Source organism: Conger conger, chromosome 1 (genome assembly GCF_963514075.1).
Source record: "Conger conger chromosome 1, fConCon1.1, whole genome shotgun sequence".
Lineage (NCBI taxonomy): Eukaryota > Metazoa > Chordata > Actinopteri > Anguilliformes > Congridae > Conger > Conger conger.
In genome coordinates this window covers 20,989,585-21,008,426 of record NC_083760.1, presented here as the reverse complement: position 1 = coordinate 21,008,426, position 18,842 = coordinate 20,989,585, and the positions used below count along the sequence as shown (strand labels likewise).

Below are 18,842 nucleotides of genomic sequence, written 5' to 3'. Positions count from 1 at the left end.
ACTAGCAATTTGCCTGGTCGACGCCATTTATCCAGAATGTCGTACATACAATGTACCTAGTAATGTAATGTAGATCACACTTGACACCTTATTCATTTTTTCCACTTGGATATCTACAGAAGCCATTCAGGTAATGTATTGTACATTTCTCAAGGGTAAAATGGCAATGCCTGACTCAAATCAAGCCTTTTGACTACAAGCACAGTTTCAAAACCACTACACTACATTGCTACCAACACCTGCATGAATATGGTTCATCCAGACATTGAAAGCCCCGAATTATCAAAAACAATTAACACCAAGGAGAGGCTAAATTGTTATATTAAACTCCATGTTTGCCAAAACAAAGGCTATGCAAGTGCTTAGGTTTATATTGCGAATTTTGGAGGACAAAGAGAGAGCTGTAAAATTTTTCCTCAAAGCTAAGTCAACTATGAACTCCTTACTTGAGGCATGAGTCAAGGCATTTCAACAGTGAATTCAGGATCGAACATTCTAGAAAATAATCATCACAGAAAATAACAAACGCATGAATCACCAGTGCTGTGTGAAAAACACAGGTGACCCAGGGACAATGATTTCTTGTATATACTCTTCACTTGAGTAATATACGGCTTCGACAGAAGCCTCTCTATTCAGCTTATCTGAACTAACCAAACTGAGAACAGAACAAAACAGAGACCATTGTGATGTTCTTGGTCAACAGAGCAAGTCGTCCTGCCCAGGTGCATTATTGCTTGCAATATCTCAGTTGACTGTTATCGCCTGAAGGTGCATAAAGCAGGATGGATGAAACAGGTCTAACTGTGTGTGAGTGTGTGTGTGAGTGTGTGTGTGTATGTGTGAGTTTGAGAGACAGAGAGAAGCAAGAGAAGATAAAGAAGCTTCTCTCCATAATAATGGAAACAGGTAAAGACTAATGCAGAATTCGCACAACATATCTGTCATATTAGCAGGATTTTAAGAATGCTGAGAAAACGTTGGACTTAAGGTTGTAAGTTACTCTGACTGTTAGCATGCATTTTCATCACCAACACACGGCTCATCCTGCCTGGTCTTCAGTTAAGTTGGAATCAAAAAACCTTAATTTTGTCAGTAAGAGGGAATAGTTTCCTCTTTTTTCAGTTACCCTCAAAAAACATTGTGTTTCTAATGCAATTTCCCGAAGCTCCAGTAATGACTTTCAACCACCTATGTGGAACCTCAAAGTGAGTCCACTTAAGAGAAGAGCAGACTTAAGAGTAGTACAGGGATCATGAAATCCCGGTCCTCAAGGGCTGAGAACAGCTGGTTTTCTACCCTTCCTTTACCTGGTAGTCGGATGTAAAGACACTCTGGCCAATCAGTAGCACTAATAGTTCAGCAAATCACCGAGGAGAAAATAAAACCAGGACTGGATTTGGAATTGAAGGTCTGATTGGTTGATCCCTGCTGTAGTACATAGATGAAGCACTGAGGGCTGTGTTCGTATGCCTCTTTCAAATGCACATCAGCCAACAGAAGCCTTTTGCGAAGCAGTGAAATGTAGACACCTGGGATTCCCTCGCAGATCTTTTTTCCTCGTCCTAATGGTTGCAGACTGTCAAACGCGTCGAGATTAATAGCTAGCAAACAGATCTTCTGAAATAATGCGGGACATATGAGGCTTCATAAATCTGGAGGCATTTGTTAAGAGTTAATGATGGGCTTGCGAGAGCCTTGGCGATGCTGTGCAGGCAGAGGGTTTCTGTGAGAGAAGGTGGAGCGTTGCCGGACGGCTGTGCCGGACCCCTGATGCCGGAGCCGCTGCCTAAGAGCCGGATTCACCATCAACCGTCGCTGCACATCTGTCCCCACGCAGCACTGTGTGTGCGTTTGTGCTTTTGGATGTACATTTAAGCTTGCTAGCACCCATCTGCACGTGTGCGCATTTAGGCGTTCGTGTGTATGCGTGTGCGCACGTGTGTGTATGCACGTCGGTGTACATGTGCATGTGCATCTAAGCCTGAGTGTATGCAAGTCAGTGTGTTACCTCCATCGGTCCCACAGGAGATACAAGAAAGCCAGTGTCTAAGTAGTCCCTCTGATACAAACTCATCTGTGTGCATAGTCACAGAGCACTTCCTGACTTTAAGAACTGTAGCCTTGCTATTACCACCCCCAAACCCAGTACCTATTGCATATACAGTAGCATGGGCAATCAGGGATAAAGTCCTACTCCACAATGTATAATGCTATAATACAATATACTGTATAAACTACAATATAAGAGTAAACATATTTGTAAAACATCAATCTGCTGCCATTCAAGAATGGTTATATGCTGTGCCAGTTTGCCAAAACATGCATATCTCACTTTCCAGGTTGACACAGAGGATGTTTTCAAATCTGTGGGAGTGAACAAGCAAAGAGAAACGCACACTTACAGAACCAAAACATAGTGAAATAATCAGCAATTTTCCTTTCCTCCACTTCTACAACACCACTCAGCTTTCCTTGAAAACAGTTAACAGCAAAGTGAATTACTTCAGTCAAAGTGTCCGGAAGCTCTCTGAAGAAACAACAATCCATGCAGTACCGCAAGCAAAATAAGCGTGCAATTTTAAGGTAAACATCCTCACCCCAGAGCCCAGCTTTGCAATTCAACATCTCTGACACATCCAAGAACTGCTTAATAAAGCATTCATTACCTTAGCAACAAAATAACGCCTTGTCCACTCCTCTTTATTTTACTTCCCTTAGCAACAAGAAAAACGCAGGTTCATGATTTAATTGGCTTGAGGAAGAAAAAAAAAAAGAGGGAAAACCTGTGAAGAGGCGAAAGCTGGTACAGGGGTTTGGTTGCTGCAGTACTCCTCTTCGCCAGTCCTGTTTGCCCAGGGTGGGTGGCTGGCGTGGAGCTCAGTGGTCAGGTAGGAAAATCCTGCATGTGCCCGTCTGTGTGTGCACGCGCGTGTACAAGTGTGTGCAAGGAGAGAGAGAGAGAGAGAGAGAGAGAGGGCGAGAGAGAGAGGTGGTTGGAGTATGTCTCCTTCACTGTCTCTGTGCAGCCACAAAGCCCTCTGAGGGAACAGAGCAGGGATTTTATACAGGCAGACAGGCAGAGTGAGAGTGAGAGAGAGCGAGGGAGAGAGAGCGAGAAGGGGGGGAGAGGGAGTGGGGGAGAGGAGAGAGCAAGAAAGAGAGAGAGTGAGCGAGTGAGCAAGATACAGAGAGAGAGATACTGGGATGCTCTGGGAGAAAGAAAAGAGGGCAGGGGTTCCTGAACATATTACAGCAGCGCCCACTGATGCTGAAAGAAAGAATATTTTTATAGGAGATTTAAATGCCGTCTCGGGCCAAGTTTTAAATTCTGGACAGCAGCACAGCGGGATAAAATATGAGGAGAATAACAGAGACATATGATGCAAAAATTCTGCATAATCGCCCGGAGGAAGAATAACAGCATTGTGATAATTGAGATAGTGAATACAAAAACCCTCATGCTCAAACATTGCTTTTCCACAAACAGCACGTGCGCTCTCATCTAGAGCATGCTGTAAAAATAGAGCCCGCAGTTATCCACAAAACATCAGATCTGTGTGCCAATAACACAGGCTGTTCAAAAACAAAAACATCAGGCGATGCTAATGTACAGTACTGCTCTGATTCTACTATCATTAGCACAACAAATAGTATTAGTATTAGGTTGCCATGCTTGCTGCTTAATGAGGACAAATCAGGAGTACAATGGATATATCACAAGTTTTGTCAATTAATAAAGAATGAATATATCTTAATTTTATATTATATTGTTTTATTTAGACAGTGCAGCCAGTACAGGCAGTAGTTCTCATGAAATGTATTCTCTCTTTCCTCCTGTCTGTATGTGTGTGCGTGTGTGTCAGTATGTGACTGTGCGTGTGCCTGTGTGTGTATATGAGTGTATATGTGTGAGTGAGTGTATGTGCATGTGTGTGTGTGTGTGTGAGAGTGAGTGTATGTGCATGTGGGTGTGAGTACGTGTGTGTGCTCTTCTAAGGAGATGCTCCAGGACCACTGAAGCTGAAATGGCAAACCGAAATGGCTGAAGTAATTTGTTATTTCTGTATTTCTAAAAATGAGTTCTCAAAGTCCCCAGAGAAATTTCCTCTCTGGCACATAATATACACATGGGCGCGCACACACACACACACACACACACACACACACAGACAGGAGAAAAGCATATTTTATTAGATCAACTGCCTATACCGAGTACACTATCTAAATAAAATTAACAATCTCCTCAGGCACAAGTACTTTACAGATGAGCACACACACACACACACACAAACACACACACACACACACACACAGAAAGTTTGTGTCAGAATGCTCAAGCTAGAATTCACTGCACATGTAGAATACAGAATGGTTAAGCAAACTGTTATTCAGCTGAAAGCGCGTTTTCCCTTCAGCACCCTGGACAGCAGATATTTTACCCAAGCTGTACCTTTGAGGTTATCCATTCCTTCATTATCTCAAAGCATTGCACTTAGTCCTCTTTCGAAATTCCAGTATTTTAACTTGAATGGAATCTTGTGATGAAAGCGTATAATGCAATACAACTGGCAGTCGGAAAGCCAGTCAGCAGGGAAAACTTTTCATTGCTGGTAGACAACCTCAAATGAACAGTATATCTTTTCATACTTAACTTATATATTTATATATGTTTAACCTGGAATGGTCCTCTCAGCAAAAATATTTTCCGCTGATTTTCAGGAAGTTACTTGACTAATACTATAATTGGTGCACTGATACTGAAAACTGCGGCGATGTGTCATTTGTGGTAAGCACAGTCCAGTCAGAGCCAGTTGCTGAGGACGTGTGACAGCTGTCAGACTCCCCCACTGGGGGTCCGGAGTGGATAGAGCTCCCATGGTGGGCCTCATTACTGTCCAGTGGGGGGCAGTTGGGGGGCCATCACAGAAGCCAGGAAGTGCAGACAGTCTGTATCCAGCCACGGCAATATTAAGAACCAAACACTGGTCTGTATATTGTATTATATTGCTACATTACTATGAAAGAGTATACAGCGCATGTCATAAAATGATAATACATCTGCACTCAATTGTTTGTAAAAACTGAATAGGAAGGAAGCCATTTTGGAATTGTCATTGTGTCTGTTGTTTCAGGAAACAGTAAACAGCGTAGTGTTTGCACTCATATATTCATACATTAAAGTACGCACAGTACATGTTTATTCAGATGTTACATTTTCTTTTTTTCATTTATACTTTTTATAATTAAAAACCCTAAAGTAAACATGACTGATATGAATATAAATACGGTTTTTACCCAAGCAGAGCAACATCCCCAGTGTAACAAGCCTATAGGGTGAGACAGCACAAATCTACCGCCAGAGACAAATCTATAGTCAGAGAGGCCAATTTATTAAGCAGTATTTTGTTCCCTGCTTTGTTGTGGTCTCACTCACCGCAGTAGTTGGAATCACATGGAACGTATTGATCAAAGGGACAGCATTCTCACTGAAATAAAATAATCCTGTTTTTCCTGTTTTTAACCCTTTATTTTTAACCCTTTGATGGCAAGCTTAACCAAACGTTATGCATACTGTATATTTAAGGTTAGGGGCCAAAATACATAGCTGAAATGATGAGATAGCGTGAGCATGTTTAATTGATTCAAGCTCTTAGAGAACAGCCATATCGTTGATTAAAAACCTCCAGAGGTACCAGCAAAACAGGAGGGGGGGGGGGGGTAGGCACCAAGATGAAAGAATCTCGCTGGGAAATATAAACCTGGCAAAGAAACCTCATTAGTTTTCCTCTTTTAAAGCCGGACAATGCTGCCATGCATCTTCATTCAACACTGCAACAGTACTACTGTGGCTGAAATTCCCCCTAATAACAGGTACAAATATAGTACGATTGACGGGGTCCAAGCAGCATAGCCGCAGTTGGCAAGCACAGAGACTTTTATGGAGCAGTAGTACACATGGGCCACATTTTCAAGATGACTTGTTAAGTCCATTTATTGCCATAAAGTGAACCAACAGATACAACCGGAGAACATGTAAACTCCACACAGAAAGGGCCCAGGCTGGATTTGAACCAGAGACCTCCTTGTTGGAAGGCAACCATTCAAAATTTCAATCTATAGGGACCAGGATCCTGGCAGAAACTGGTTTCTTGCAGACTATTTTCTCGTTTTCAAGTTTTTGTTTTTCTTGAATGCTCATATATGCTCATATACTGTATGGTTGGACTTTTGGTCATGGCATAGCATGCAAATGTTCAAGTTATTGGGTAATTTGGTTTAAGAGTTATGCAGATTGTTTTAATTTTTTCCTGAAATGGGCCACTATTTGACCCAGTAGAATCAAAGCATAGAGGCAATCTTGCTTTATTATATTATGATAAAGACATCTATCCAGTTTTGCATGAATCAACTTTGCTTTCAGATGTTATTAGAATTCATCAGATAAGGTACGCCCACATCAATTTTCATTGGCTGTCAGCCACATTGTAACATATCAAGATTTAGAATAATGGTTCGAAGAAGCCTGGTCTCAGGAGGAAATACACAAAACTTCCTGAAAGTTTGATAAATTACTGAAGTTCCCTGAATTGGCCAATTCTCACCAAGTTTTGCAAGTTGCTAGTACACATGGACCAAATTTCAAGACGATTTCAAGTGCATCTAGTGCAATAAAGAGAACCCACAGAGGCACCTGCAAAACATGCAAAGCCGACACAGAAATGACCCTGGCTGGATTCAAACCCAGGATCTTCATTTTCAGGCTGTGGAAATAACTGGACCACCGCACCAGCTGGGTTGGGGGAAATTTTTGAAGAAGCTTGTTCTCAGAAGGCAGTATCTTCATGGAAATTAATAATAAAGCAAAAATGTACTAACATGTCATGGACAAACAGTTTGAAGCATCAAGAAAAAAGGCACAGATTTTATTGGGGCTACTCACAGCATGCTCTGTGTCACATTTGGTGAAGATTAGATTAACTTTGTGGAAGCAAAAAATGTTTTTGAAAAAAATCGAAATGGCGGAAAATAAAAATGGTTGCTGATGTTGTTACTAGAGCACCCCCCCGAAGGCCATCTGATCTTAAATTTCATGGGGCAGTAGCAGGTTAAGACTTCAAGATACTAACCAAGTTTTGTGATGATTGCATAAAGCAATCATGAGTTACAGCTGTCTTAGTACAAATGGCCATGTTTTGGCTGCCCATTCACTTCTAGCAAAGAAAAATAATAATTGGACCTACAACTAACAACAGCATACAGTAGCTCTGTGGACTTGAGATCTTTTAATGCGGCTGAGCACAATGGGAGCTGTTCCTTTGTCTTTAACCGAACCATAAAACCACCGGACTACAAGCTTGCTTTTGATGGCTCAGAGGAAGACAAGACAAGCAACAGCTTATTTCTGCTTCTGCTAATCCAGTGAAAAACATACACATTAGAAGAGCAATGTTCTAGCTTTCTGGGAGTGATTAATGGAAATTGTGATAGGTTTTTCTGGGAGTCATCAAAGCTGTAATTCTTCTATAGTTATCCTTTCTGCAAGTGGTGATGGCCTAAAAATGTCCCCATTGCCTTCAACAATCCAGTTTTAACACAAAATATTACCAACAGCCACAATTTCAACATGCTTTGTATAACGGATCCACATAACAGGCATAACTGTTACAGTACGTTAGAATGAAAAGGCCTGCTCATGTTATTTATAGAAAAGACACACCTGCAATGTGCTGTGTAATATAAGAGAGAATTGAGTAAACAAAAGAATGTCCCAGATTACCACATATCACATTCCTGCATCTCGTAAAATGTCTGAAATAAACCCCTAATAGAGGTGCATACCCAGAAAAAAACAAAGCGGAATCCAGGGTAAAGGGACTCGTTCGACAGGGTGATCCATCACAAACAATTCTGTCATGCCTCAGACTGTGCAGCACATTAGCTGAGAGGAAAGGCTGAAGAAAACCCTTGCCCCATTTTCCCTAAAATAACAGGCAGCCATTAAACACAGATTCCCCTTGTATCTCTTCCAGTTTGTTTTTTCAAGCCTCTGGTGTTCCAAACCGGCTCCCTTTTATTGGGCACCGCCGGACCGCTGTGCCAATCAAAGAGCTACGAGTGAGGGCATCTCCTGGCATGGGGACTGCAAGGCCAGAGGCAATACTCTCTCTCCTTCTGTCTCTTTCCAGTGTGGAGCACAAAGTCTGAAAGCCTAACAGCGTTATAGTACTTTTTGGAGCAGAACTGTAATCTTAAAGAGAGGGTCTTGTGGAAGGAATCAAGGGCAGAGTCTTACTCTTTTGTTACCGGGGAGCAAAATTTCAGCATTGTTGGTGAAGACATCCCTTCCTTAAGCCATTCCTGTCCCATCCTATGTGGTCACATCTCTTCCTTCAGCATCATTTGAGTCATCCTCCTGCTTCAATTAGTCATGCCTAATGCATTGCAATTAGCCATTCAAGGCAACAGCTTATTCGCCACACCAGCCCTAGAAGAGGAAGCGGAGTATGAGTGGCATTTGTATCACTAACAGAGACCGATGATTTCAGGAAGAGAGCGAACATTTGAGTGTCCTGATCAATACTGCTTCATGCCTCCCCAGAGAAGGTACATTATCTGTCAATATATAAACTTCTAGCATAGAGAACCTCTGAGCCCTGGAAAAACAGATAATGACGCTCCTAGTCACCTTCCGTATGATGTCACATTCGTTATCGTGACACTCACGAGGATCGTGTCCTCATGTGCTCATATTATCGTTCATTTACACTTGAGGGCCAGGCACTTCTTACTGTCGGCAGCCTTCAGATCCTAAACCAGAAGCCTCAGTTTGACAGGCTGACAGAAACACAGAAATAGAGTTTCTCTCCTGTCAGCACTGATGTCCTTTATTCCATTCCCATTTAGCTTGTCCTCAGCTAAAGTGTCTTTCAAAGTAACAAATCCAATGTAGAAAGAACTGGAGGGCAAAGGTCCACTGCTACGGCAAAACAGCTGTCATCTCATCTGAGGCATTCCTTGGACCCCATCTTACCCCCGACACAGGGGACAGAATACTAAACCGGAGCAGAGTTGACACATCTTTATACAGTGCATAAGCAGGCTTCAACCACTTTTCAAGTGTGAATCAAAGCTCCCACTCCCCAAAGGTCCTCAAACTGTACATCAATTTTTGTTCAATGTGGGTCAAATATTTTTTTCCAATCTGATAAACATGTTTCATCAAAAGGAATCAACAGACAAACCAAAACTATACAGTCAAAAAAAAATGGTTCCAATAGGAACCCGATGGCTCTATATATAAACCAATGAGCCAAAGCATTCTCACAGATGCAGTGAATAACATTGATTATCTCATAACAACGATGCATGTTAAGGTCTTGGATATAATTTTATGGTTCTCGTAGCCAACGTGTTAGATGTGACTCCGTTCACTTCTCCTTTCAGTCCTCCATATTGTTCTTCGTAAGTGGAACAGCCTAGTCTACACAAATGAATGCAAATGAAGTGTTGACGATGTCATTATTCAGTCACTTTTTGACTGCATTAACAATATAGAAAGGCCAAAATCAATTTGATTCTCCACAAAGGTATTGGGTTTGCAATTTTGGATATGAACCTGACCATCAGCAACAAGCAGATAAATAACTATTTATCTAAACTCAAGAGGTAGGCTAATAGATCCCCTTCTATAAGCTAGATAAGTGTGGTATGGCTTGAAGATAGCTAGTTATGCGCTAACATAAGAATAATAAGTGCTACAGAAAGATAATGTGTTAACGTGAACTTAAATCTGCATCAGTCCGTATGTTCTTCTCTTCTTTAAAACTCATCGACCGACAGAAACAATATCTGATCTTAATTATATTTATGTTCCATCAAAGATCACTTTCATGAAGCAGAATAACTGCTAGGTAAAATCTGGAAGAAGCTGACTGTAGCCTACACAATAAAAGCAGACACTTGTTAATTTGGTGACATTTCAGGCTGGGCCGATGAGGCATTTTTTTACATTCATCATCAATACTCAAAACCAGGGTCTGCAGCCCATACCATTAAAAACCAAGGCATGCAACCTAAACTATTACCTGCTCAAAACCAGGCACATGACTTACGCAGTACCATTGGGTTCTCAAAAAAGGCTATTCCAACATCCCTTTGATTTGGTCCTAATCTCAGGTGGACAACACTGGTAAAGACGAGAAGAAACCTCCAACCCTTCGTACCTCTGCAGCTGCTTCCAGAGGAGTGACCCATGGAGCAGTCAACACCTCCCCAGGTGTGTGACATCTGCCAAACACACCATTACAGCCTCCTGAACACCACTTACAAGTGCAGAGGCAAATCTAATCAGCATTAAACAAGGCAGGCTTAATATGCATTAATGCTAAATTATTGAAAGGCCCCCCATTCACCGTGGCTCTTCAGTGGTGAAATATTAATCTATCACGAGGTCATCGCATTTGACATGAAATATTCCACGATCGTTCGCAGCGCTTCAACAGCAGGTTCAACAATTTATTGATGAGCTCCCATCACTTCCCGTCAATTTCCACTCAGCATTATCTGTTAAATGGGTTTTAATCATGGGGTGAGGGGAGGGGGGGTGTTCACCCTGGAGTGGATGTGCTTCACTTACAATATTCTGCAGCAGAACTGCGGTTTTGCCATACCTTCTGCATACACGCGTGATGAGTTTGGGAGTTCGGATTATGATTGACTGATCCATCGCCCTGCTGAACCTTACTGGCAGCTTTCCGTCGATACTGACCCAGTGTAGAACAGCGGTCAGCTGCACCATATTACAGCACACTGGAGCAGGCAGCCCAAAGGAGGTTAGGAATTCCAAAAACCCTTCCTGTGAAGACACTCACCCACAGATGATTCACTCCATTTACAGAAACCATAATTACGCAGAAGGACGCATTTTTAATTTAATGCAACACCTGATGAAGCTCTGGCTACGCTAGTGAATATGGCATACTTCTCCTTTTGAAAACTGATGGACTGACTGGTGAACGTTTGCAAATGGGAGCTCAGAATGTACTCATATTACTCTTATGAAGTACATTTAAGTCACAGTTTCTGGTCGAAGATAATGTCCTCAATGTGCCAGACTTTGAAAAGAGAGAAAAGCACTGAGCTGAAACACAGAATGTGTCTTTTCTTTTCCATGTCGATGGAGCTCTGCAGGGGTCACACATCCACTTTGTATGTGTGGACAAATAGTGAAAGCGACACAGGTGCTATTGCTGAGAGAGAGCTCAGAATACATCTGTGTTCAAGGAAAATACACAATGACCCTGAAATCAATTAGTCAGTTTTCAAAAAGTCTCATACCTTCAAATAACATCTACTGATTGTCCAGAAAGTATATCATTTTGAAATGGGTTTTTACCTGACCAGAAATGAAAAAAAACAAAAACAAGCCACGTTACCACATAATTGACAAATGAGCATTACTTGAAACCGTTTCCTAGAAAAAAAATACTTGGGCTTATTGACTGACATAAGGTCACAGGTCACAGCTATCAATAATACAGTGTAGTGATTATGCATGTACAGAGAAGTTCAGTACATGCAATGAATTACTCCCTTAAGCAGAAGTAAATACAGGTACTGCCAAAAATAGGCTAAATGTTTCATGTCATTTCACACATATACGTACTACAGATATTAGCCAATATATTCTCACCAACATTAACAGCAGTGATAGGATGAGGTTATGCAAGTGAAGATTATGCAAATCCCCCCCCCCATATATTCCGAGAGAAAATTAGTTGATGGTACAGGAAAGATGGGGTGCATCCCAATGCTTGAAGACCGCATCCGCCTTTCCTCTGCCTGTCCCCTCCCACCATACCTCCAAATAGGTATGAGGAGGAGATTAGTGAAGGAAATGGAAGATACATTTTTTGAGTATTGGGATGCACCCATGTTGTGGAAAATGGTTCAATGCTCTGTATGAATAGCACCCCCTGAGAAGCTGGCACCCCCTGAAAAGAACCTGGTGCCTCCTGTTGTACAAAGACAGACCAACTTATTTCCTATTCAGCTATGCTTGGATGTCCTGCAGTGGAACTCAACCATCCTAGTTCACTTCTAACAGCAGTCTTAACTTGTGCCCAGATACATGTCCTCCAGTGCCCTCCACATACCCTGGTACTACCCATGACCCCATTTTCACCCGGACAAAAGAAACAATTGAAGATTAAAGTGCTTATGTACTGGAGTCCCATTGCCCAAAGCTTGTCGAGCACAAATAGTCATGCAGGCCGCACAATGGTAAAACAGAGCAAGAGATGAAACTCTGATCTCCATCTATGAGTATTCATATTTCATAGCATCCTCTCACAGGAAATAAAATGAGCACAAAGAAGCAAGATCTCACGTCTTCTCTCTGAGGCTACCAAAGGCTATCTTGGGGATCCTCTACACATCGAGGGCTGAGTTTTAAACCATCTGCATTACCAGCAGTTATTCTGCCCATAAAAGCTTTCAAATGCAAATAAGATAATCAGAATGCTTTTGACCACTTGTGGGAGGCAGTATATGCCATTTAGAAGCTTAAGAGACAGCCAGAGTGCTTAAACACAGTAACTGCTATCAGACTGCCCGGAAATGGCAACTGGATCAAGGCTGCATGCAAGAAAATGAGCACACCAGCAACAGCCAGTATACACTCAGTGACCACTTTATTAGGTAGACCTGTACACCAGCTTGTTAATGCAAATATTTAGCCAGCCAATAATGTGGCAGCAACTAAATGCATAGAAGCATGTAGATGTGGTCAAGAGGTTCAGCTGTTTTTCAGACCAAATTTCATAATGGGGAAGAAATGTGATCTCACTGACTTTGACCATGGATTGCTGGTGCCAGACAGAGTGGTTTGAGTAGCTCAGAAACTGCTGACCTCCTGATAGAAAAACAAAAAACATCCAAGGAGCAGCAGTTCTGCGGGCAGAAACAAATTAATTATTAATGAGAGAGGTCAAAGGAGAAGGTTGAAGCTGACAGGAAGGTAACGCAAATAACCATGCATTACATTACAGTGGTACACAAAAGCGCGTCTCTGAACAAACACTGCGTCAAACCTCGAAGTGGATAGGCTGAACAGCAGCTAAATAATTAATAAGTCTAAAAAAATAAGTCTAATAAATGCCTAATAAAGTGCTCACTGAGTGTATGTATCCCTTAAAAATCTATATATTTGCAATAGCATTAAATTAAGCTGCCAACAAATGGCTGTATTTTCAAGTCAGAATCTGCCCAAATAATTTGGAGAGAAAATATTTCTGTGCACTTGAATGAGACAATGTGCTTATAAAAAATAAAAAAACATTTTTACATCACATTATGATGTAATTGAAACTAAAGTGAACCCCTTGGGTGACATTATGGGGGAGGTACTTGGGGCAGTGCCTTGGATTCAGGGAGCCAGTGTTCCTGGGTATATGCATGTCTGAGCGAGAAAGGGAGAAACAGGAGTGTTTCCCCAACATCAGGGATCATCTATTCTGGCCCTCAAATCCGAATCCAGCACTGGTTTTCTTTTCTCCCAGGTAATCAGTGCTACTGATTGGCCAGTCTGTCCTGGGGGAAACAAACATTTGTGCACAAAATTATCAATTATTAATCTATTCTGTTTTAATCAAAGTGTCAACCTGCATAACTGTTTATTTACTGTATCAAAACAACTCTTCAGTTCCAACGGCTAAAATATTGGCTGTTTTTTTTTTTATTCTCCTGCTGCATCGAAAAAACAAGTCAACATTTACCTTGCCATGACTCAACATTTCTCAAGTTACAACAAGCTGTGCTGAGAGCACTGTTGGCAAATAGTTCAGGAAACAGCATTGCTCTCTGTTTGCTAGAGATTTGGATTTTGGATGAAAACTGTTGACATTAACGTTTGACTTTTACAAAGGCAGGAATAGATAAAAACAGAAATTTGTAGACCCAGTAGCACATCACTAAATGCTACATGGGTGGAAAAGACAACAGACTACAAATCGAAAACCACAGTCCTGATCACTTCATTCTTACTGCACTAAATGCTGAGTCATTCTGCGATTCTGTGAGTAGGCCATTAGCCTACTAATTGATGGAAAATAATGAGAGAATGCTAATTTAATTGTTTTCATGAAAAACTCCTTTAAAATTGCAATTATTGTGCTGGGGTGCCAAAGTGTATGCTGTAATTAGTCTTTTCTCATATTTTCAGGGATTATTTACTCCCTTATGCTACATTATATCAGAAAGACACATGCCATGAAGAATAAAATAATAAAATAATCATGTTGCGTATAGGTAAAATATAGTTTTAAACAAGGGATCAATCATAACCAAGGCTGAAGTGAATAAGTAGACTCATAATTGGTGAAAGTGTGGACATGTGGCTGCTAAAACAAACCATTTTGTAGATAATGAAGAATGCAGACAAAGCAATGATAATGAGCCAATTCTGCTTTGTGTTAATACATTTCAGGATAGAAATTATGAAATAACTTAAACGTTAGTGTTTCACAAACTAAGTACCCTGGTGTAAAATCCAGCTATGACCAGCTTGAAATAACAGTGACCAGCTGTTTCAAAACATATCTTGAGCTGGCCAAACCATGTCGAGTATACTACACCTGGTCTAACTGGTCAACCAGCTACAGGTACCAGCTGTTTTAAAACCTAGCTGTTGTACAGGTCTACCTAATAAAGTTTTCATTGAGTGTAATTCTGCCATAATTTGACATCCCACAAACAGATTAAAGCAGATACCACTTTTTATTTAACTCCACCTCAGTGGTTGTATCAATGTAATAGCTAGTTAATGTTCAGATCACCATAACTTTATATGTATACAAAATAATGGAGGATGCAGTAGGCCTTCCTACTGAAGACATTTTGATATCACTGCCAAAATAAGCCTGCAATGTTCCTACCCATGCAATCGAATGTGTTTATTTCTGCAGGGTCAGCAGAATGCGTTAGGGAGCCATAAGGAGTCAGTGGAGCCAGACAGACTGCAGATAAAACGCCTCACTGTAAAATATTGAGGTTACTTTTCTGGAACATAGCGGGGAAGCTGTCGACGACTAAATCAGAAAAAGCACACCAGTTAGGCTAAAGCTGTTTTGGTGTTGCTGTTTTTGACCGGGGAAATAAGCCCGGGTGATAGGATATGCCGCGGAAATATGAGGATGCAAATGTTGCTGAACTCCTGCACGGTGTGTGCAGTTTGTTGTCTACCGAAGCACGTTCCATAAAACAACACAATGCAGGAAAACAAATGTTTTTGTGCCAGAAATATTAGTTTTTAAATTACATGCGAACTTACGATAGTGGTGTTACAGCCCTACACAATGACTAATACTGCTCTGTAAACAGAAAAAAAAAGGAAGGTTCAGATGCTTTTTCTGCCTCTCTCTCAAAATAAAAAGGGATATCGCTTGATATGGGTCTAAGCGCATGGTACATCTAGACAAAACTGTTTACCTTAAATCCAGCTATTTTGCACCCGCTGGAGACTTGCTACTAATTGAGATTCCGGGTTCAAAAAGGGTCGCAATCCTTTAGTGGGAATATGGATTAACGATACATCCAAACAAACGTTACGCTACCTGTGTACTATCAGTCCAGCATGGCTGTTTGGCCTGGACTTAGTTGGTTAGCCTATATTAGGTTCATTCGAAGTATGTCTGGTTAAACTTGCGCGTGCGGTGTCCGCATTACAAAAATCACAGGCTTAAGTGGGAAAAATCCACGTAGTGCCACCTGGTGACCATTTGAGGTAGGTGGAATGAAATCGTGAAGAGGTGGTATGTACTCAACTGAATGAAAAGATACCGTATGCATTTTTTAACCTTGCTGATCTCTCTGCCTGTATTAGGACTATATGCATGACTGGAAATGTAAGCAATCCGTTAGCAACGGAAGAACAAATACATACAGAAACTATAGAAACGTCTTATAACATGATCTTTTCTGGAGCGGTTGTTTATATTACCATTTGAAGGTTTCCATTTCCTGTGGCTTTAAAGAGGATTGTGTTCTTTGTAAGACTTACATGTTTTAAAATCAATACATTCGCTGCATTTGTGGTCTGCCCAGCGCTTTTTTCTCACAACATAAGCTCTCCTTTCAAGTTTGCTTACAAGTGATCAATAAATATTTACTCCCTTCAGTAAGAAGTGCCTTAGCATCTCAGGCCCTGGAGTCTTCCCAAGCATTTATCTCTTGCAGTAATCCTGGAAGCAGAACAGAAGATTATGGCTCCTCACACTGAAATCCACTGCACTGATTAATGCAGAAAGAGGCTTCTGCTGGAATGCATGAACATTGGAGAACATACTGAATCTAGGTCTCTCATGAACCCATACAAATTCATGGTAGTCCCATAGGAATGCAGTGCAATATGTCTGATGGTAATACAGAGGTGTCGTTGGGTGTATTGTACACTAGTTTTTGAGGACTCATGGAATAAGAATGGAGTATTTGGAATTCAAAAGGTTTCCGACTTGAGCATATCCATCTGTATCTGCCAAGCACGTATCCCAGAATTCCCTTTTTGTATGTGCTGCTGTATGCCCACCCTTGGGTCCCAGAAGATTAACTGGATTTTAAGCTTTAAGATGCTCCATTTAATAGCTGTGAGTCAGCCTTTTCAGGGCCTCGGTGGAGGGAATCTAAACGCAGTGTGGATATTGTAGGAGTGCTGCTGTATTGATGTCATGTATGCATATAGGTCTTGATGTACGAGACAGGCACACAGATGACAGCATCAAGGGTCAGGTTGTCCTCATTACCACAGCAACAGAATCTTGAGCTCATTAGAAAGTGTCGCCATGGCACTCCGATGGGGATATTGCTAGGGAACCACATCTGCATCCAGAGAGGACCAGAACTTGGCCATCCTGGTCACCACACACTGTGTCCTTTCTGTTTGAGTTCCCCTGGTGATGAGTGTGGATAATTGGGGACATGTCCTTTGACGCCATGGTCCATATGTTCAATTCACGGCTGATGGTGGATCAAGTATTGTATGGGGGGGGGGGAGGGGGGCCCAAAAGCTAAAGTGTGTGTACATACAGTGGTGTGAAATGGTGTTTGCCCCCTTCCTGATTTCTTATTTTTTTGCATGTTTGTCACACTTAAATGTTTCAGATCATCAAACAAATTTAAATATTAGTCAAAGACAACACAAGTAAACACAAAATGCAGTTTTTATTATTAAGGGAGAAAAAAAATCCAAACCTACATGGCCCTGTGTGAAAAAGTGATTGCCCCCTAAACCTAATAACTGGTTGGGCCACCCTTAGCAGCAACAACTGCAATCAAACGTTTGCGATAACTTGCAATAAGTCTCTTACAGCGCTGTGGAGGAATTTTGGCCCACTCATCTTTGCAGAATTGTTGTAATTCAGCCACATAGGAGGGTTTTCGAGCATGAACCGCCCTTTTAAGGTCATGCCACAGCATCTCAATAGGATTCAGGTCAGGACTTTGACTAGGCCACTCCAAAGTCTTCATTTTGTTTTTCTACAGCCATTCAGAGGTGGACTTGCTGGTGTGTTTTGGATCATTGTCCTGCTGCAGAACCCAAGTTCGTTTCAGCTTGAGGTCACGAACAGATGGCCAGACATTCTCCTTCAGGAGTTTTTGGTAGACAGCAGAATTCATGGTTCCATTTATCACAACAAGTCTTCCAGGTCCTGAAGCAGCAAAACAGCCCCAGACCGTCACACTAACACCACCATATTTTACTGTTGGTATGATGTTCTTTTTCTGAAATGCGGTGTTACTTTTACGCCAGATTTATTGGGACACACACCTTCCAAAAAGGTCAACTTTTGTCTCATCAGACCAGAGAGTATTTTCCCAAAAGTCTTGGGGAACATCAAGATGTTTTCTGGCAAAATTGAGACGAGACTTAATGTTCTTTTTGCTCAGCAGTGGTTTTCGTCTTGGAACTCTGCCATGCAGGCCATTTTTGCCCAGTCTCTTTCTTACGGTGGAGTCATGAACACTGACCTTAACCGAGGCAAGTGAAGCCTGCAGTTCTTTGGATGTTGTTGTGGGGTCTTTTGTGACCTCTTGGATGAGTCATCGCTGCGCTCCTGGGGTAATTTTGGTCGGCCGGCCACTCCTGGGAAGGTTCACCACTGTTCCATGTTTTCGCCATTTGTGGATAATGGCTCTCACTGTGGTTCGCTGGAGTCCCAAAGCTTTAGAAATGGCTTTATAACCTTTTCCAGACTGATAGATCTCAATTACTTTCTTTTCTAATTTGTTCCTGAATTTCTTTAGATCTCGGCATGTTGTCTAGCTTTTGAGGATCATTTGGTCTACTTCACTTTGTCAGGCAGGTCCTATTTAAGTGATTTCTTGATTGAGAACAGGTATGGCAGTAATCAGGCCTGGGTGTGGCTAGAGAAATTGAACTCAGGTTTGATAAACCACAGTTATGTTTTAACAGGGGGGGCAATCACTTTTTCACACAGGGCCATGTAGGTTTGGATTTTTTTTTCTCCCTTAATAATAAAAACCTTCATTTAAAAACTGCATTTTGTGTTTACTTGTGTTGTCTTTGACTAATATTAAAATTTGTTTGATGATCTGAAACATTTAAGTGTGACAAACATGAAAAAAAATTTTTTTTTTTTAAATAATTAAAATAACACACATCAGGAAGGAGGCAAACACTTTTCCACACCACTGTAGGTGCTCAAAACATGGTGAATTTCAGAACAGTAATTTGGCTTTTGAGATATACTTCAGCAGGATTTCTAAATTCCAAAACCAACTATGCTGATTCAGAGAGAAGATATCGCAAATAATCCTTAAGATAA

At 41.3% G+C, this 18,842-nt stretch overlaps 1 protein-coding gene across 3 annotated transcripts in view; it reads right to left on the bottom strand.

Moving 5' to 3' along the window:
* The window catches only part of LOC133135669 (regulator of G-protein signaling 6), a 110,012-nt gene extending 94,390 nt beyond the window's left edge, over nt 1–15,622 (bottom strand). For 2 of the 3 annotated variants that reach the window (XM_061252857.1, XM_061252875.1), the window contains exon 1: nt 15,490–15,622. The gene's annotated coding sequence lies outside the window, so the exon portion shown is untranslated. Of the gene's footprint in view, nt 1–2,669; nt 3,037–15,489 lie in introns of those variants that run through there. The other variant, XM_061252866.1, reaches the window with a different exon arrangement.
* Nucleotides 15,623–18,842: the final 3,220 nt, after the last annotated feature.